General features: G+C 39.4%; 1 protein-coding gene and 1 long non-coding RNA gene across 3 annotated transcripts in view; one reads left to right on the forward strand and one right to left on the reverse strand.

The window, feature by feature from the left end:
- The window catches only part of SMYD3 (SET and MYND domain containing 3), a 690,952-nt gene that overhangs the window by 193,729 nt on the left and 475,206 nt on the right, over nucleotides 1–22,017 (forward strand). The gene's annotated exons all lie outside the window — the stretch shown is intronic.
- On the reverse strand, nucleotides 908–22,007 carry LOC122211466. Its single transcript, XR_006198690.1, has 3 exons — nucleotides 21,562–22,007; nucleotides 20,984–21,412; nucleotides 908–1,984 (listed from the first exon to the last, which is right to left on the reverse strand). It is a non-coding gene; the product is annotated as an uncharacterized LOC122211466 (long non-coding RNA).

The raw sequence follows: 22,017 nt of genomic DNA on the forward strand, positions 1-22,017 counted from the left end.
ATGGTCTCTGTGGCAGCTCCTTAGCTCTGCTGTTACCACCTGACCGCCTCTCTGGGCGATGTGTAGTGAACAGGGTTGGATGTGTTCTAACAGAACTTTGTTTATGGACACTGAACATTGGTTTTCATAGATTTTTCACTTATCCCCAAATATTCTTCTTCTTATTTTTTTCCCAAACATTTAAAAATGTAAGAAAACACTCTAAGCTTGCAGGCTGTGCAGAAACAGGTGGTGGGCCAGATTCGTCCCATGGACCATTGTTTGCCAACTCTTGAATTATTCTTTGGAAACCAGAAGATTTTTTTTGCACACAGAAGGAAACAGAATATATGCTACCAGAAAATTCTCTAATTGAAAAGGATAGAAAATATTTTATCTGTTACCTTCTAATGAGCCATTAGTTCTACAGTTATACATTGCCAATCCCATTTGTAAGCACAGTATGTTTACAATAATTGAATTTTGAGTTTATTTTCTACTCCAATAAGATTTAATTCAATAACTTAAAAAAATAGTTGAATTCAGTAATATAGTAGGATAGATATAGTATAAGAAGAAATGAAATTGTTAAATAGGAAAAAGTGTGTACTGGGGTGCGTGGGTGGCCTGGTCGGTTAAGGGTCCAACTTCGGCTCAGATCATGATCTCATGGTTCCTGAGTTCAAGCCCCCACATCGGGCTCTGTGCTGTCAGTGTAGAGGCCGCTGTGGATCTTCTGTCTCCCTCTCACTCTCTCAAAAATATATAAACATTTTAAAAAATGTGTACTTTATTAATTTCTCATATACGTACACCATCATTCTTAGTTGTTTTTTTAACTGCCAGTGTTATATTTTGTTATTTTGCCCTGAAATGAATTGTAAAGACAATTTTCTAGTAGAAATATTTTGACCAAATTACTCAAGTTCAGAAAATTTTTGTTTGCTTCTTTAGGTCTTTTTTTAGATTATGGATATTGCACTCAGACTTGACATACTGTGGTTTGACTATTTCTATTTGGAATGAGAAGGACCTCTCACGGGAGAAAAAAAACAAATATGTTTTAGTGTCCGGACATACTGTTAATAGTAATAACAGTCGTGATGAACTGATCTGTTATATTTCATAATCAGAAACAGGGTGATAGTTTAATAGCAGAAATTAGACATTACTATTTGATATGGAAAATAAGGCGACTTGGTATATTACAACGATGAACGAGTTTGGGGATGGCTTCCCTAAGCCAGATTAAAAAATGTGTCCTGATCAAGAGAGAACATAGCCTCACTAGTCTCTGTCAAGAATCAATTTTCATTAACATTTGCATTTTCAGTACCTAGTGTTAGATGTTTAAAGAGACATATTCAGATAAAGTGTTTGTTTATGAAACGATGAAAGAAGGACAGAAAGTCTTGTCCTGTTAGGCAAGCTGATTATGACTCATTATCTGGAAGAGCGTTATTATTCGAGTGTCCAGCGATGTGTCAGGCTGCCTTGGCACAGCTGGGGGCTACCTGTCCCTGGAAGAGCTTTATTCTGGATCAACACCGTTTGTCGGGAGGAGTTCTGTCCATGAGTATAAGGCAGGGCTAGTGCTCTTTGAGTCTGTGGTGTTCATGGTGATGTGGAAGCAGGGTAGTTTATCCTCCCCTTTCTGTCCAGGCCCTGCTTATTCCCAAAGTTTCAGTGCAGATCTTGGATGAAATCCACCTGACTAGGATTGCTCTTTTCCTGTTGTAAAATCAGTAGTCACTGGTATTTTCTATGCCAACCGCTTGGCAACTGTGAATATTCTCTATTTTTATTTGGTTCTGTGTCTTCTTTCCTATACTTAGCAAGAACAAGAATCATGTTACCCAATTCCTTCCTTACGTGCAGAAACATAATGGTTTTAGGATTGACAGGATCACAGGAAGCATCCAGTTCCATGGCCTCCCTGCTGCCCTTCTCTCCTTCTTGCCATGTTGCATCAGTTGTGGTTCGGAGAAGGTCAGGTAGTCACCTGCTGATGGGAGATTGCTAAAATTTAGGTTTTTGAGCTCAGTCAAATGCTCTTTCTGTTAGTTGATGCCCAAGAATTAGCTTCTAAGTTGAAGTAAAAATGTGATACAGCAATTTAACAGTACAAACAAATTTTTAGCAATCTGTTCTTTATATATAGGTATCTTCAACTTTATTGATGTGTAATTTACATATAGCATAATGTAAGTTTAAGGTGTATAGAACATTGATTTGATATGCATACATTGCAAAATGATTTCAGGCTAGCACCTTCATTATGTCACATAATTACCATTTGTTTTTTTGTGGTGAGAACACTTAAGAACTTAACAACTTTTAGGTATATAGTTTAGTATTATTGAGTATAAACGCCATGCTGTTCAATAGATCCCCAGAACTTACCCATCTTATAGCTGGAAGTATGTGCCTTTTGATTAATACCCACCAATTTTACCCCCCCAACCATTCCTTATATTGAAGGTTAACTGTATAAGGCCAGATAATTAAAAGTACGTTACACCATAGGATTATTCATGTCAGCATTTAAAACTGGATAAGATTAGATAGTCTCTGTAACGATGAGTTTCCGTCTCACAGGGACTGTATGTTTAAGTGATTGTGGCTTTCCAAACCAGCTAGGTAACCTTTCTTCAATAACTCAGTTATAAATAGAACTGTTCTATTTTATACTTGACATTATGTAGACTTCTGTTCTTTATTTTTTTGTCCCATACTCAACCAAGAGTATTAGATACTGGTCCTTGTCTTTCATTAGTAGGTCAAGAGACAACTGAGAGATTGATTTGTCATGAGTTGCCCTGTGCTGTGCTACCCTGATTTTTAGTTTTTTAGTTTTTTTTTTAACTTGACAAAGTAATTTAACAAATACGGTATCATGTATATCTTACAACAGCCTTCTTAGTATTGTTATAGTTCCTTTTGCAGATGAGGAATGCTTAAGGTCACACTTTTTAAACACAAGGACTAGAGCTTTAACTTGACTGCCTTAATTTCCAATTTTCCCCTTATTCCACCATATTGATTCTGTGTTATGTTAGTTGTTAGTTCTGTGTTAGAGCTCTAATCATGAACTATTATAAGCCCTAGGAGCGAAATCCAGAGAGAGGGAAATGAAAATATTTGATGAGATTTCTATCACTAATACTAAAGTAGGGCTATAGGCAAAGCTCTGAATTATTTAATTAGGATTCCTGCTATTTCATACAGGTGGTGCATCCTGTTTTACTTCCCTCCCTTATTGAGATCTAAGTGAGTGCTGGCAGGGTGTGTGGGGAAGAGGGTGGGTTTTTCATATCACATGTTTCTGAACTGATGCTGCCACAGCTCTAGGTGAAAATAAAGGTGATTGAAATAGGAATTTGCATGGAGTTAAGCTACTTTTTGAAATCTGGATTCCATAACCTTGAAGTGCTGAATATTAAAACATTAATTATTCAAGAGCCTTTAGCCTGCAAGCCATTATTGGATGTGTGTGTGTGTGTGTGTGTGTGTGTGTGTGTGTGTGTGTGTGTGTTACGATTCTATAAATATTTGCATTTACAGATTAAAGTATTTTAAAAATGTAGAATATATGTGCAGTATAGAAGAAAATCCTCTTTGGCCTTTCTGGGCACTTTTTTTCTTTTAGGAGTACTTATTTGACCTTAAAATTTCTACTTGATGTGAGTGGCCTAGGCGAGTAATTTAGAAGTATTATTTTTGACCAAATACTTGTCAAGTAAAAGAAAAGCATTGGAACTACGTTTGATCAGACTTGGCAGTTGTGGGCCCTATTTCAAGTTTTAATTAATAATTTGCTTTTAGTTTTGATGTTTGTAGGAAAATTTTATCAAGGCACTGTTTAATGCAGAGCTATTTCATTAGGATCAGGATGAAAAATATCCCTCCGGCACTTTCTCTCCTACCCTTTTTCCCCTTGTGGGTGGCAGCATTTTGGTAACATTGCAGAGCCAGCTCATTGTCTGAAGAGGCCCACGGGACTTGCTGGTTGAAGTCCTGGGGTCTTCAGGCTTAGAGCAGGAGTTGGTAAAGAATGTTATTTTGGTGCCTCAGAAGTCTTTGTATCTCTTGGGATGAGCACTGGGTGTTTTATGGAAACCAATTTGACAAAAAAATTACATATAAAGAACAAAAACAAAAACTGTGTGGATTAAAAAAAAAAAGAAGTCTTTGTAATAGTATGTGGGTTTTCTTGTTTTCCATTTGTCCAAGATTCCATAGAACAGCATCAACTAAAACCTGGAGTATGCAGATCTTAAAGGTGTGATACTGTATTGTCTAACATATGAAAAAAAAATGTTTTTTGAGAGGGAGAGACAGCATGTACATGCGTATGTGCAAGTCGGGGAGGGGCAGAGCGAGAGGGAGAGAGAGAATCCCAAGCAGGCTCTGTGCTGTTGGTGCAGAACAGTGAGATCCTGACCCGAGTCAAAGTCAAGAGTCTGATACTTAACTGACTGAGCCACCCAGGTGCCCCTGGAAATCTTTTAATTGACTTCTGGCATGATCTACCTCTGATTCTCTTACATGTCTTACCATTTTGTTAAAAAAAAATATTTGCTTATTCTCTTTTACCTATTCGGTGATAGTATTCTTGGCGTGACTTGCCTCCCTGTGTGTTGAAAGTACCCAGAGCCCCATCTCCAGTCATGCTGTTTCTTCTCCTCTCCATTCTTCTCTTTTCTACTTAGTAACAAAAATACTCCCCCTGCCTGATCTGTTTTAACTTTAAATTCATCATGAATGATATGTAAACTCTAGCTTGTCCTCAATAAGACGTGCTTCTTCACATTTTTGTCTTTTCTCTTGGTGTAGTCACCTCCTGGGTTATCTGTGCCAGACACCCGAGGGCTGCCTCTGCTTCTTCCCTCTTTTTCCTTCCAGATGCCCTGCTCGCGCTGCCTTTATAATATCTCTCAACCATGTTTTCTTTTTATATTTTTTGCCACTGACCTACTTCAGGCCCTTTTTATCTTGCCTAAGTGGCTTTAATCTCTTTGCTTCTTACTGTCTTCCTGGACCTTAGTTCATTTGTGTGTGTGTGTGTATAAATACATGTATAAATGCATATATATACTTAAAAGTATATCTGATCATTTGAATCCCCTTCTTAAAAATATTTGTTGATTCCCTATTGCCTATTGTGTAAAATCAAGGTTTTAAAATAAGACATTTGAGGACTCTGCAAGCCTCATCCCATACTGGCTTCCCAGAACTGGGTCCATGTAACTCAAGAAGTGTAACCATTCTCCTAGTAACCTGAAAGCTGTAACCGTTTTCCTAGCACCTTGCAGAGTGACCAGTAAATTGCAGGGATTTAATCAACATAGCTTTTACTCCTTTACATTGTTGCATCGTCAATATGTTTCTTCACAGTACCAAATCTTAACGGTAGCATGTTGCCATGACAGTAACAAATAAACGTGGGCAGGGCAAGTATTGTTCTCTGGATAGGGAGTTAGTTTTGGTGGGGTGGGGTATTTTTTGGCTGGCTTGTAAAGCTGCCCGTGTATATGAGAACATGCAAAGCCAGAGACAAGTCAGCAAGGCCCCGTTACAGCTGGTGTGTGTGTGTGTGTGTGTGTGTGTGTGTGTGTGTGCGCGCGCGCGTGTGCGTGCGCGCGGATGCATGTGTAAACGTGTAAGCAAGGAGGTGGAGATCATTGTGTTCCTTTGGCTCCTGAGGTAGTGAGCTTGTACTTATGAGCCATTCTGATTTGGTGAAGGGGCTTTAGCTTTGAAGAAGGATCGTCAGCAGTGGTTGAGTGGGCTTGTGCTTTGTCAACACTGCTGGGTTTGATATTAGATAATACGAGGATATGATCATATTTTGGAAATCCATTCCTGGAAGATATCCACGTGTGGTGCTAATGGCTGGCAGACGTCTAGCTTTTCTTTAGAGCAATGTGATTGCTTTAAAGATAACTCTTTTGAGCTGAAAATATTTCCTTCATATTGTGAGATTTGCATGATTTTTGTCACTTCTTACCTTCTCAAAGTCAACCAAGAGAAGCTTGCCAAGTCCTTTGCATTTTATGGAAGCAGGCATTATTCTCTGTAGTTGAAAATAACCACTTTTTAGATGACTGGAATAGAGGAGTATTTTCCACATGACTAGGAATGTCTGGGCTTGGATGATTTTGGTATTTGAAAGTCCTTTTGAAAACAACTTCATGTTTTCAGTTACAAAATAACGTAGTGTGTCAGTGAGTGTGATCATCCACATTTACTGGTACTCATCAGCTTTAGTTGAGTAGGATTCAGAGTACTCTGAAGCCTTGCCATTTGTCTTTTCCCCAACACTCAAGATCCCTTTCCTAATTCCAAACTCTACATGTATAGTTTCTTCCGTTCTTCCCAGCACTTTTTTTTTTTAATTTCTTCAAGATTCCCTTCAAATTCCCCCTTTTCTAAGAGGCCTTTTCCCTCTCCCTGGGGTGTGTCCCATTACGGCAGGGATGGGAAGGTAGAAGTAGAACATATAAGTGGATAAACACGTGAGAGCAGGCACTTGTGTTATTCGATCCCTCCAGCCAGGTGCTGCTATCGGGAGTTGGCCAGTTCCTCAAAGAGCCAGAAGCTTCCGTCCATCAGAATTGAGCGGCTGCCCAGGATGGATGGCAGTGTTTCACATCCAGACATTCTGGAAGTCTTTCCTCCCAGTCTGTTCGTGCCATCCAGTCTCTTTAGGCAGTTGTGTCTCTTATTATTCTAGCTTTCTATGGAGAACCGAAGGATTCGTGGTTTTTGAAAACGCAGATCTAGAAAAGCTGCCAAGTGATGAATGGTAATTATCCTTATAGCAAGATGATAAACAGAAGGATTAACTGGTATATTGTACGGTATTTTTTTTCCCTGAAAATTGTGCTTATAAATTTAATTTCTATAAATAAGATAATCAAGTTATGTGAAGTAGGAAGATTTGGATTAACAGGGTTCTATTAAGATTCTTTTTGTGGAGGAAGGTTTGTTTTGGTAAAAGCTCATTGCTGTTTCAAAACCTGGATTTCTGCATGTCATGTCTAGATTTCCCTAAAGCAGAGTACATTTGCAATTAGTGACATCTGCTTTTTTTTTCTTTTTCTTTTCTTTTGCAAGGACCTGTTTCTTTGTTAGACTTAAACTCTCGGGGCTTGTTTCACTTATATTTATAGAATTAGGTAGGATCTGCCCTACTAAGTTGTAATTCAGAGGAAGAGTGCTAGGGAATTGGCTCAAGAGCCTTTTGGCCAGGAAGCTTCTCAGCAAGTGGCTTTGTCTTTTCCAAAACCTGATTAGTGTCCCTGGGAGCATTTCTCTGTGAAATACCTATTCCACACTCCAGCTTGCTCTTTTCTAAATGGGGTTTCAAAGCCCAATAACTTCAGGTTTTTAGATCGACCACAGCACACACAGAGCGTGAGGGACTAAGGAGCCTCCTGAGACGCTCCGCCTGGTAAGTGGAGGGAAGCAGGGTGGCTTGCGCCTGCCATGTTTCTCCAGGCGGCCGTTCAGTTCGCTTCTGGCGTGTTTCATGCATTGGAGCTTTTCCGTTTCCTTTTGTGATTAAACCGGCCAGTTCACTGTAGTGGTGCGAGACTGGAGGCATGTAACCAGCCAAGCACCTGTTCCTATGGTTTCATATGCATATATTTTCCATTCATGTTGTAACATGATAACATGTTTCATAAATGCACTGTTTTGCTGGAATTTGAGCCTGTTATGAAATGCAGAGTCTTTAAGGAGATTGTAGGCCAAAACCCTGCCAACACTAAATATGTTTAAACAGTTCAAAAATAGTTATTGATTTCAGAAACAACTTTGATGTTCTCTTCATTATGTTAATATAGAAGAAATACTTAAAATTTTTTTGGTGTCATTAAGCTTTTAAAATCTTAGGCAAATAAATAATTTTGCATTTTTCTAGATGAATACTAGCTACAGTGTTTATCTTGAAGTTGTTTTTTAGAGTGTTGACATTACAGTTCTTTCCGTCTTTATTTTTAAGTGACAGCAGAGTCCCAAGTATAAGAAAATGTGATTAATTCTCACACATTGAAGTCATTTAATCGTTCTTTGCCTAACAGCTGCTTTTTATTCAGTACACTGAACATAAAATTCTAGACTGCCTTTGTGCTATCATAAATTTTAAATAGGAACCATTCTTCCTTTTAAGTATCATATGGTATTGTTGTTTTGAATTTGTCAGTTTGCTGGGCGGTTTTGCTAGATTGCTATTGTTGTTGGCTAGGAGGGTGTTCTTCTGGGACTCAACTCTTTCCCCGGCCCTGTACGTCACTATGATATTTAATATTGGCAGTAAAGAAGTGGGGAACAATTGGTTTGACTTGTCATTTTAAGCTCCCTTGATTTCTGGAACGTATTGGAGAAATAGAAATAGGAAGGATCGAAAACAAAGCAGTGGGATTCTTACTTGGATATGTTTGGTCAGAAAGAACTAGCTTAATAAATTTCAGCTCAACAAATCTGTATCGACTCTATCCACAGTAGTACTTGGGAAAGGGACAGTTAAGACTCTGCCCCATCTGGTGGGAGATGTAAAAGAAACATATATAATAAATATAATTACATTGAAAGTTTCTTGAAAGCAAGACTGTGTCATCCTTCTCCTCCTCTCCTTCTTCTCCATGCATTGCAGATTTTCGAATATTCTATCTCAGACTGTGAGAATGTGAGGACAGTCTTGAGATGGAGGTTTGTGTGCAGAGGTCATTTGATTTGGGGCTTTAATGAAAGCTAGTGTAGGTGGAAGAATCAGTGCTGACTTCCCGGAAGTTGGGGGGGCCACTGAGGACTCTAGAGATAAAAATTAGACTGTTACCCCTCTGGATGCCAAAGGAGGAAGCCGTCCAAGATTGTTGCTGCTGTTTTATGCTTAATGAAAGTGACCATGTCTGGTCAGGAGCACTCGATTTAAGATTTTCCTTAAAATACCTGAGGCTGCCCCAGTGTCTCTTAAGACTGCCTTCCCCACGGGAGCCCTCCACCTGCCCTCCTTCCTGCCCTGACAGAACCCCCTAATTCCTGATAACAATGTTTTCGAGTGGGAAACTTGGCTGTAGGCTTTTGTGAGTTTATTTTGCTTTTTGTTTTCTGCTTTTCATAACCCGAGAAAGGTCATTTAGAAGACATGAGGAGAAAGGGTAGCCTTAGGTATCTCAGGAGCCGCGGTGGTCTCAGGTTTTTGGGATCCGTGAAAGAAGAGAGTTTCAAAAAGGAGATGGTCAACATACGAAGGTTCAGAGATGTTGGGGAGGGAATAAATTCAGCATTGAATTTAGCAATTAGAAATTCACTGGTGGTATTTTTATTTTCCATGTGGACTAAAAGTATGAAGATGTTTATTTTTATTTTGTTACTTCAGAGTAGAAGTTGGGTGATTAGGCTTTTGGTATTTTTACCAAAACGATGAGTTGTTTGTTTTGAAGTATTTCATGAGGAGCTATAGAGTCCTGGTGATTCAGAATTTTGTAAACTTGATGACTGTGTTGTGTTCTGCAATGCAAGTGCCCAGGATGAAGAAGAAGGAAGGTCAAAATGGTCTTGTCTGAGCAGTCATTTGCCTTATTCAATCTTTTCTAAATGCAGTTTTACAATATTGACCTGAAAAGTGGTGCACAAATTTAACTTGGGGATTACTTACACCTTAGTAAATTGGAAACATAGGCTTATTTTTCTGTATGTCATGTGATCTGTTAAGTTATTATCCACTGAAAAGCCATACCTGTTAGTGGCTCCATTGTGCTATGAAAACCCTTACTTACCAGTAGGTGAGGGAGAGGATGTAAACCAAATTGTGCTGTTTGTTTTTTTTTTTTATTTAAAAAAAATTTTTTTTTTTTTAACATTTATTTTTGAGACAGAGCATGAATGGGGGAGGGTCAGAGAGAGGGAGACACAGAATCTGAAATAGGCTCCAGGCTCTGAGCTGTCAGCACAGAGCCCGACGCGGGGCTCGAACTCACGGACCGCGAGATCATGACCTGAGCCGAAGTTGGCCGCCCAACCGACTGAGCCACCCAGGCGCCCCCAAATTGTGCTGTTTTGAAGAGGGAGCTGCTTCAGTAGCCAGACATGTTTACGTTTGCATATAGAGAGTATCATTTAATTCATGAGCATTAACACAGTAAAATGTATCTGTCTCAGCTAAAAAAATATTTTGGGGCACCTGGATGGCTCAGTTGTTTAAGCGCCTGACTCTTGATTTTGGCTCAGGTCGTGATCTCATGGTTCGAGAGTTTGCGCCCTGCGTTGGGCTCTAAGCCGACTGCGCACGGGGAGCCTGCTTGGGATTCTTTCTCTTTGTCCCCCTCTCTCAGCCCTTCCCCTGCTAGTGCTTTCTTTCTCTTTCTCTCACAAAATAAATAAACATTTAAAAAATTAGGAATATTTTGAAGGAAAATAATGGCACAGCCAAAGTAAAAGCTTGAAGATGCATTCTTTTGAATGTTTTGAACTCAACTCAGAGATTTGTGTAAGCCTGCAGTTTTGATCTGTAATGAAAGCAGGAGCAGACGCCACAGAGAGGGTTTCCCGAGTCACTGGCGGGGAGTGCCTGACTCACCTGTCACGTCTGGCTCTTTACCAGCTTGAAGGGAATGAGAATCTGGTTTGATTGAATGCTGAATATCAGGAGCATATTCAAGGGGAGAATTGGGCTGTTAAATATCACCCTCATTTATTAAGACAAGATAATAGCTGAAAAATCATAGGACAAGCTAACTTTGTGCGCTTTTTAAAGAAAGCAGTTTTAAAGTTTTTTTGGTTCTTTTGTATTAGATTTTCTAATTTCACATTCTATGGTAATTAATAAGACATCCAACTTTGGTGGGCATTTTCCTTCTAAATATAACTATGGAAGCTTAGCTGTTAATTTCAAATTATCTTTTTCAAATGGTTTTATTTTTCTTTATCGTTCCTCTTTAATATTCATTTCTTAACATCTTTATGAGAAAGGAGCTCTTATCTGTGTATTATAAAATGGAAGCAATCTGACTTGACCATTAAAATTTTTTTCTAAAGTAATAAAGCTGTGAAATTATCACGACCCATAATATTTAATGTTAAAAGGACGATTTGTGTTATATTGAAGATAAGTTAGGCAGCTCTTATGTGGAGGCTTGTGCTGAAATGAGCTTTTCATTAATTCTATTAAATTGTTGTTTGACTTGAATGTTTTTCTTCAGGCAGTTTTATATCTTCTTGTATGATTTTAGACTTAAATGTGAAACAGAATCTGTAATCATTGTTTCACTAAATGAAGTCTGTGCTCCTTAGAACGTGAGCTCTGAACTTTTTTGGACTCGGCAATTAATTTATGACACCTTCTTACATCAGCCTGAAGCAACCTCAGGAGAAGTGAAGTGTTATTAGGCAGTGGATACAGTTCTGTAAGATTACACGTTTCTTATTCCAGATGATTGTATCAGAATTTATCCCACATCTTCCGTCCTGCCCTAGGGATTCAGGACCCAGCAGACGCGTGCGGGGGCTGTGGGCGGTCCTTCTCAGGGCTGCTTCATGTGATGGAGTCCGGGAACACAGGGATTTTCAACCAAGACCAAAGTTTCTGGTCTCATTGGGAGTTTAAAAAAAAAAAAAAACCAAAAACAGGCCTCAACCCACAGAGATTTATCTTAGGGCCATTCATCTATTGCTTCAGATATAAATGTATTAGTTTGCAGCTTATGGCTCAAAAGTAACAGATATTGACAGAAGATTAAGTTCAAGCTTAATGTCCCAGATTTCTATAGTGATCGTGCTGTGAAGTAGTTTCAAGGTTATGATGACTGTGACTAACGTGAATGCTGGGGATGAAGAGAATTCTTCCAGTTCCAGTTTGGTGGGTGGGCTTTTTTAGGCTTTGAGCTATGATTTACTTGGTTTCGAGGATGAAAATAAAAAATCATTATGAAACTTCTTTCTCACTGTTTTTTTCCTCATATATATTCCATGAAGTCTGTTTTAATAGTATTTTCAGTTGTTGTCTCTTGCTGGTCATTTACTAATATTCTGTGAAATACGTGCTTTCATGGCATGTTTGTACATTATGGTGGATATTTTTCAAATTCCTTACATTTCTGTATGCTTTGAACTAGGTGGTTTATTTTTTAACTGAAATATTTTTTCTTTTTATTAGCATTTATTTATTTTTGAGAGAGAGAGAAAGAGACAGAGTGCAAGCGGGGGAGGGGCAGAGAGAGAGGGAGACACAGAATCTGAAGCAGGCTCCAGGCTCCGAGCTGTCAGCACAGAACCAAATGCAGGGCTCGAACTCACAAACTGTGAGATCAGGACCTGAGCCAAAGTCGGACACTTAACCGACTGAACCACCCAGGTGCCCCTGAAATATATTTTCTACATACGCTATGGTTACCTCCATAGAAGTTTTTTCAAATTATGTTTTACCACCTGCTTTCTACAGACTTTTACTAATTCTTTCGTGTATGTGCTCTATAGGAATTCGTTCAAATATATTTTAAATTATGGCTTGTTTTCTTACTAGTTTCATATAAAATAGAGTATCATTATTTAATACGATGTGTGTAACGGGATTTCATTTATTTTTAAAAATTTTTTAAGAATATTTTATTTTTTTTAAAGTTTAAGAGAGAATGCGTATGTGAGAGCGTGCATGAGTGGGGGAGGAACAGAGAAGGAGAGCAAGTGGGAATCCCAAGCAGGCTCAGAACTCTCAGTGCAGAGCCTGATGCAGGGCTCACTCCCACCACCCTGGGACCATGGCCTGAGCCAAAATCAAGAGTCAGACACTCAACTCACTGGGCCACCCAGGTGCCCTGGGATTTCACTTTCCAGTAAAGTTATTATGCTTTGTTCTGTGCTAAGTATTTGTTGATCCAATATGCTTTTAAAGACAACTTTATGATGTATTTTATTTTTAGGTTAGTAGACTGTCGTCGCATGTCCTGAACTTATTTCCACCTGGATTTTAGTCTACAGTATATGAACATAACAATTAGTTTTCCTCCTATGAAATCATTTCGAAACCACTCTTGATATACATGTATTATAAAAAGTACTTTTACAAATTGTCTTTCCTAGTTCCTTGTATCCTTGGGAGGTATATGAGGATTCTCCAGAGAAACAGCCAATAGGATATACGTACACAGATAGATATATAAAAGAGATTTATCTTAAGAATTGGCACATGCAATTATGGATCCTGTTAATCCCCATGATCTGCCATCTGCAAGCTAGATAACCTGGAAAGCCAGGGGTGTGATTCAGGCTGAATTAGAAGGATTAGTCCAAGCCCAGAGACATGAAGACGTAAGTCCTGGTCTGCGTCTGGGGTTGTGAGAATCCAGAGCACAGGGGTCTGAGGGCAGGAGAAGGTGGCTGTCTTAGCTCTGGCAGAAAGAGCAGTGTCACTCTTCCTCTGCCTTCTCGTTCTGTTCAAGCCCTCAGTGGCCTGGGGCAGGTCCACGGCATCGGTGAAGGCAGACTTCTTTACTTGGTCTACTGATAGAAATGCCAATCTCTTTTGGAGAAACCTTCACAGACACACCCAGGAATGATGTTTTGCCAGCTGTCTGTGCATCCCTCAGCCCAGTCCAATTGACCCATAAAACTGTCCATCCCAGGATGCATCTCATGTACCTGTTCCTCTTCTGTGCCAGCAAATATGAAATGGGCAAAGTTTTGTAATCAGAGTCTTATTTTGAATACATCAGAAGAATATACAGTTCAATGGACTCCTGTAATAACAATAGCTAATATTTATTGAGGACCTTGTGTTACAAGGCTGTGTTCTGAGTGCCTTGTAAGTGTGTTTTCTGTTGCTGGAGAACAAATTGCTGTAGATGTAGGAGCTTAAAACAGCTGCCATGTATTATATGGAAGTGAGTACACCAGGGGGCAGGGATCTTGGGAGCCACCTTAGAATTCTGCCAGTTGCAGTAAGTATCCACTCATTTACTCCTTACAACAACCCTGCAAAGTAGGCACTATTATCAGTGGTATATTACAGAGGTGGAAAGGAGGAGGGCCTGGATAGGCCACCCTCCTTGGAAGCCTAGACTCTTATTTTCATGTTACTCAACAGCTATTTCTGTGCTAGGAGCACAGTATCATAGGCATTCATTCCGTCATTCCTTCTGTTTATCTGTGATTCTCTCTTCTGTTCTTTTGTCATCAGAGCTTTCCTTAGAATATACACATATTTGTGTACTTTAGAAAACCTTTACTTGGGTCAGCATGTCTTTTATATGGATTTGAATTTAATTTCTTGGCCTTTCTAACAAACTCTAAGTCAGGACCCCAACTGCTGGATCCTGTTTAGTTAGTCTGTACGTCACCGTCAGTTCATTTTTTGATATTAATTCTTGCCAACACTTTTAACGTCTGGATTGAGACTTTTGCTGAAAAACTGGGAGATGTGGCTGGACTGGGTTCGTTGCCTCATGGCAACATTTTGCTTGAGGTGGGTTTCAGCCGCTGCTTCTGGTAACCTGTGAGAAGTCCCATTTCCTGTACCAATCACCCTCGGCTGACCCCACCCCATTCTCTCAGACTTAAACAATACTTAAACTTGAGCTATAGGTTTTTTAAAAAATCATTACAACTGAAGTAGTCTTCTCTTTCTTTACTCCACCTTACCATTTATCCAGTCCTGTCTACCTGGGGTCTTTTCCCTATTGAAAAGTTGCCGCTTTCTTTATTAATGAGTTCTAATTCCATCTTTAAATGAAAACTCGTACAGTCTCACATGACAGAAAATCCAGTCTAATATTGAATGCAGCAAAAGAGAGATTTGTTGGCTCTGAACTGAAAAATGCCTCCTTTCAGCAGTGCTAAATCCAGAGGCTCAAATGATGTCATTAGGATTAGTCTCCCTCCACCGCTGGGCTCTCCTCCTGTGAGTTGCTTCCATTCCCAGGCAGGCTCTCTCCCATGTGTGGTGGCAGCACCGTGGTCAGAAGCTCAATTTTCATCCTCTCCACTCCAAATCCAGCATGAAAAATAACTTCTCTTTTTGGTTACTTAAACAAGATTCCAAAGATTAGCGGTGATTGTGTTAATACGCATGGCTTAGGTCAGGTATGCATTTTTTCGCCAGTGGCTGTGAGCAGTGGGATGTACTATTTCAGTTTGCTCAGCCTGGGTCACATGCTCACCCCTAGAGTGGGCTCCTAGGGAGCAGGGAGGCAGGTGATGGGGAAAAGATGATTACCAGAGGAATATGGGGAGTGACAGCTGGATGACAAAACAACACATATCTTCATCTTACCCTCTTGCAGGTGCTCTGTCCCTGCGATAAACTTCTCAAATACTGATTATCAGTGGCACCTATAATATTGGCCTTTGTATGAAAGTCATCTATTTATTCACTTGTTTGCCAGACATTTATTTAGTGCCAGTAATGTTGCAGGCATTGCGCGAGGGGATGGGAATACAAAGATAGAAAAGACGCGTCAGTTGCCTTCGGAAATTCACGATACGACGTGTCTGAAATGCTCCCCAACTGGATTGTGAAGTTTAGGAGGTGTCAGAAACATTGTGTTTTCTTATAGCACATAACATAATATTTTCCACGAAATAGGCTCTTGATAGATAATATGAATATGTGCATGCATCTTATTAAAGCATGGTTTTCATTCCTTCAAACTTGCTGGATGAGAATCTTAATTTCTGACTTTCTTGTTTATGCTCCGACTGAAGAGCATTGTAGCTGGATTGTTCTTCACCCAGCAGGAAGTACGCTCTCTGTCAGGCTCCTGTGGAGCTTGGTAATGCTGGTGTCACAGTGACTCGTGGGCGTATCTGTAGTAGATTTGGGTTTCGTTTTTTTTTTAAATACATTGATTATTTATTTTGAGAGAGAGAGACAGAGCGCAGGGGGAGGGGCAGAGAGAGAGAGAGAGAGAGAGAGAGAGAGAGAGAGAATCCTAAGCAGGGTCTGCACTGTCAGCATGGAGCCCGACAGAGGGCTTAAACTCACAAACCGCGAGATCATGACCTGAGCTGAAATCCAGAGTCAGGCGCCAACTGACCGAGCTACTCAGGAGCCCCTAGAATTGGGTATTCTTGAGGGCAGTGGATTGCTTAATAAATGCTTGTTGATTTGAATCTGTTGAGGGGTGGGGGTGTGGGGTGTGTGTGCTTCGATCAGGGGGAAGAGTTTCAGTTCTTTTTTCACTGTCTCTTTTTGTTCGTAAGATTTTGTCTAATTTTTCCCTCAAGTTCCCATTTACATGTAATAGGCAGGTTGGGGTTTTACTCTTCTCTCAGCTGTGTGTACATTTTGTAGCTGATATTATTTTAATACTTGTCACAAAGTCAGGGTTGGTATCGGTAAACACAGAGGACTTCTATTTCTGGAAAGCTAAAACTATCCTTACGATTGGCAACATTATTATAGGAGGAAAATGAACTCCACTGACAGGCTGGGTGCTTTCTGTTATCCAATCTGAAGTTAATATGCCTTGTTTCTGTTTGTTTGCAATGAAATTCAGGCTTTGATTTCCTGGGGTCTTTGTAATTGCTAATGAATAAAACAAACTTGCTGTGCTTTGAGAAGGATGAGAGCCAACACTGAGTGCGGCCATATGACAGGTACTGTGCCTTGTGTAGATTAGCTTTTCAATCTTCACGGCAGTTCTGTGGGATGAGTGCTGCTATTATCCATGTATTGCAAGATATAAACTGAGGCTTGGAAAAGTGAAGGACCCTGCCAGGGGTCACATAGCTTGTCAGTGGCAGAATTGGGCCCTGACCCAGGTATCTCTGACTCCAGAGCCCATGCTCTTAGCACCTGGACAGCACCAAGGCCCTTAAAAGTCCCAAATTCATACCTTGTACTCTGTCCCCCAAGTTGGTGGCACCTTGATTCTGGTTGTACATTAAGCATTTGCTGGACTAATGTCTTCACGTATATTCCCAAGAAGGCAGTTTTGTGTATTTTTTATCTTTTCTGTGTTAACAACAGTAGACTGTAGGTAGCCCACACATTGCCTTTCAGATCTGTGCGTATCTTTAATTTTTTGACACTGACAGAAGCCATGGTCTGTTACATAGGCAAATATGTATTTTTCAACTGTGCTAATATTCATCACTTACTTTAAACATTCAGGTGTTTTAAGAATTTTATGTGCACTATAAAAAGTAATAAATAAAAATACAGATTAGAAATTGAAGTGCCCCAGGAACCATCCTTCTTAGAACCCGCCACTGTTAACAGTTAGGTCTATGCCTGTATCTATATTTAACGTATTCACTCCAGCAGTCACACCACTTATGGTTTTATTTAATGGTTGTGTACTCTTCCATTGTAGGAAACATCAGTTTTTTTGTTTTCATTGCAAAGAACATCAGTATACATTATCTTTACATAATCGTCTGCATAAGATAAATTAATAAAAATGAAATTGCTGAGGTAGATTTTACATTTTTATATTGGTTGCCAAATTGTTCTCCAAGATATATTATATTATTTTATATCCCACCAATAATGTATGAGTGCACTGTTTATTTACAAGCTTGCTAGCATATTATTCTTCTTCTTAATCCTTACCAGTCTTATAAGTGCTACAAGTAATATCAATTTGTAATTTTAATTTTTTTAGTTCTTAAATTCTGATGGGTTTTAAGCCTCGAATTTTGCGTGTTAAAACCTTGAGACTTTGACTCTTTTTCCTGGTGTAATTTTTGAGGCCATGGGAATTCTAAGCAGACCTAGACATTTCCTCCGGTTTTTCAAAGTAGAGATGTTTCTTCCTTCTGTGTATGATGGAGTATAGTACACAAGGAGTGGTGTATGTTCCTCATGGTCCAGTCATTATCGCTACATAATGAGAGCTTTTCGTACAGCCTTAATTTTTAAAAAAATTTTTAATGGTTTTTTTTTTTTTTTTTTTAATTTATAATTGAGAGAGAGCGAGCACACACATGCGCTAGTGAGGGAGGAGCAGAGAGAGAGGAGACACACAATCTGAAGCAGGCTCCAGGCTCTGAGCTGTCAGCACAGAGCCCAACGCGGGGCTCGAACTCACGGACCGCGAGATCATGACCTGAGCCAGAGTCGGACGCTTAACCGATTGAGCCACCCAGGCGCCTCTGTACAGCTTTATTTTTAAAGCTTTAGGTCTAGAAAGTTTTCATCTGGTGGAGGTATATCTTTTACTTTTAGAGCCAAACTTCCCAATTTGCCTCTGTTATTTTATGAAGGAATACTTAGTAGGGTATCTGAAATTGTATTGCAAACACAGGAGAACCCCCTGTATTGTTCACAGCTTTCTTTTTTATATTCGAAGACTTTAAATTTAAAGCAGTTCATTAGACATTAGATGAGTTTGTAAGCTTAACTGTGCTTTTTGTTATAGAAAAAGGTTAATATTTAGTATTCGGATTTTTTTCAATTTGCTGTCTTTGTAGTGCTTGATATTACTATGCAGTTACATTTTATTCCTGCTGTAATAGCTGCTAATTATTGTTATTTTGTCTCAGTAAGTGCTTTCTTGCCTTTTGTGGATACATCTCTTCTTAGAAGTTCCTTCCTATTTTTGTTTGGCTATTAATAAAACTGTCTCTGAACCTGCAGGTTTAAACAGACAAAGGAAAAAGCCTATGTTGTTTGTTGTCTTTCCAGAAGAGGGTGTAGCAAGAAAGGGAAAGAACAAGTACATTGTCCCATCCCTCTTCATATTAAGCATCTCTTAAAAATTAAAAATGATGGAATATTCATCATACTAGAAAGCCACTTCCATTATTTATGAATTAATAAATAATATTGGCAATTAAATCCAAGATGTCCTGTTAACAGGAAGCAAAAAGTAAAACTGTCTACCTCTAAAATATGGAGAGCATTGTCCTCTGAGACAAGGATGAATGGATGTAACACATATTTAGGACTAAAATGGAAGTCTTGGAAGGAAAAATCTTTTAATTTAATTAAACAGCATTACAGATTCCAGACAGATTCACGGCATCCTCTGATCGATGCAGTGGATCTATGGTATTTACACATCAGAATAAAATAAATGAACTTTTGACACTTGATGCATGAGAAAATATTCTCCTTTTTGCCAAGAAATTTATTAATGCTGCAAGGGGGAAAAAAGGATGGGTTGCTGCTTCCCATTATAAGTCAGTAATTTCAAGTTCCTGATTTCAGAAACAAACGCTGCCGCTATTTCTTTCTTACAAGAAAGGTTATTGTGTAATCAGAATCCCTAACCTTTATTTTTTGAGGATTCCTGATTTTAGTGAGCTTAGTATAACCATGTTTAAAAAAAATTTTTTTTAATGTTTGTTTATTTAAAAAAAATTTTTTTTTAACGTTTATTTGTTTTTGAGACAGAGAGATACAGAGCATGAACGGGGGAGGGTCAGAGAGAGGGAGACACAGAATCTGAAACAGGCTCCAGGCTCTGAGCTGTCAGCACAGAGCCTGATGTGGGGCTCGAACTCACGGACCGCGAGATCATGACCTGAGCCCAAGTCGGCCGCTTAACCGACTGAGCCACCCAGGCGCCCCTGTTTGTTTATTTTTGAGAGAGAGAGAGAGAGAGAGACAGACAGACAGACAGACAGACAGAGACAGACAAGTGGGGGAGGGAGGGAGAAAGAAGGAGACACAGAATCCGAAGCAGGCTACAGGCTCCGACCTGTCAGCACAGAGCCTGGCTCGAACCCACGAACCATGAGACCATGACCTGAGCTGAAGTCAGACACTTAACCGACTGAGCCTCCCAGGCACCCCAGGATAACTGTGTTTGATGCACTGTTTGCACTTTCTCACTCATCCAGCCTTGGTGGGCTAGTTTCTGCCTCCACTACTACACTGATGTAAGTAGTTACATCCTAATGCGGATTCCAGTATCTTTTCTGTTCCTGCATTCTGGGAGAGCTCCCTGAGGCCTGCATTGTTGATGGTCCCTTCCTGAGACCCTTCTCCCCAGACTTTCAAGACATGCTTGTCGCCTTGCTTGTTAAGACCTTTACATGTTGATCTCCCCCAAGCATTAGCCTCGTTCCTCTTTATTACTGTCTTTACGTTGTTTTCCAAGGGGTGGGGGTCATCCTCTTTTGTAGATTGAGTTATTGCTTTTTCACCAATGAGAGTGAATCTTTGTTTCAGGACCCCGTCCTGAGTGCCAACCCTGTTTCCATCTGCTGCCTAATTACAACACATCCCCGTCTCACTATTCAGTCTGCTTAAAGTGTGGATGATTATTTCTCCTTCCGCTCAAGTCTGTACTCACTCATGTATTTCCTTTACCATTTAATGTTGTCCTCCATTCTGAGTTCCTCAACATAGAGACTTTTGGTCTTAATATTTCTAATATCTCCATGATCTTTAAGGCAAACGGGCAAAAGTGTGTTGCCTTTGCTAGCTGTAGATATCATTAGGTAACTTGTGAATATTTTGCCTAGATTTAATAAAATTTAAAATAATTTGATCTTATGAAGTTGGCTGTAAACTTAATTGTAATTAAAAAAATGTGTATCTTCAGCTGATCCTTTTCAGGAACAATAGTTCCTTTTTGGGAACAACAGTTCTCTAATTTTATACTCATGACTTATTACATGGGAGATTTGATTTCATGTTGTTTTCTGGACTGTATTTCAGTAAATTAACTATGTTTAAATGTAAATGTATTTAGTTTTTTTTTTTTTAATTTTTTTTTTAATGTTTATTTATTTTTGAGACAGAGAGAGACAGAGCATGAACGGGGGAGGGTCAGAGAGAGAGGGAGACACAGAATCTGAAACAGGCTCCAGGCTCTGAGCCGTCAGCACAGAGCCCGACGCGGGGCTCGAACTCACGGACCGTGAGATCATGACCTGAGCCAAAGTCGGACGCTTAACCGACTGAGCCACCCAGGCGCCCCTAGTTTTTTATTTTTATATATAAATATTCATTTGTAAAATATGTTGTATATGATGTAAATGTGTTATAAATAAAATAAATATACATTATTAAAATAAAGCTATACACACACACACACACATTTGTACTTACCACGTGTAAGTTCAGAGCTGGCCAGCGAGGAAAAAAATTTCTTCCAGCACAGATGTTGATATTTTCTTACAAAGCTAATTTATTGTTGAAGTAAAGGGCGTGCAGTTTTTATTCTGGCTGTCTTTGAGGGCATTGAGCATGTATATGCTATTCTGTAAAATCATTACAAATAGGAAAGAAATCATATTTGGGGACATTGTTACCATTTCTTGGATAGTTGAGAAACAAGTACTAGAAAAGCTTCCCAGGAGGGGAAGATCTGTGTGATTTTCATGATCATGACCAAGGCTGTGCTGATTACATAGAAGTTGCCCCTGTGTGCAGCAACAGTCTGTGTGTTCAGACTTCAGAATGTTCTAATTAATAACAATAACTTCCTTCCTTTTTTGTTTGGAATCAATTTGTTTTGAATATGTCCTCTGACATTTTCTAGAGAAAAGTAGAAGGTTAAATTATCCAAGGATATCGTGGAGTTCAAAACCCAGCCCTTCACACAGACATACACGCGCGCGTGCACACACACACACACACACACACACACACACACACACACAGAAAACAAAACACTAAACTGGAACCTTTGAGCTTTCTGTGAGAAATTCGGTCTTCATGATTCCTGCTTCCTTTGAGAAGTGATCTTGTTCTCCTTTTGATGAATTCTGACTTTCTTGTTCTGTGGCTGCCATCTCAGTTGTTGAACGATTTATTTTTCTTGCTCAGAGAATGGAGTTTTCCAGATCATATGGCTATACCTTGTATTGTTGTCAAGGTCAAAATCTTTTAATTTTATTGATAGAACTGGTATTGTAACCTGAGGGTCTCCTGCTGTATATTTTAATCCTGTCATATTGCCTAAAAACAGTCATATCTTGGCTTTTGGTCCAGCAATATTTTTATTAAATTCCTTGGCCACATCTAGTTTACTTTTCCTTGAGAGAAATATAACAGAATACTACCAGCATCATGATCGCAAATAGATTGTTACCGTGGCAACCTGACAGTTTTTAATATTAGAATTTTCTTGTTAAAGCAGA

This window comes from Panthera leo, chromosome F3 (assembly GCF_018350215.1).
Source record: "Panthera leo isolate Ple1 chromosome F3, P.leo_Ple1_pat1.1, whole genome shotgun sequence".
In the NCBI taxonomy this organism is placed as follows: Eukaryota; Metazoa; Chordata; class Mammalia; order Carnivora; family Felidae; genus Panthera; species Panthera leo.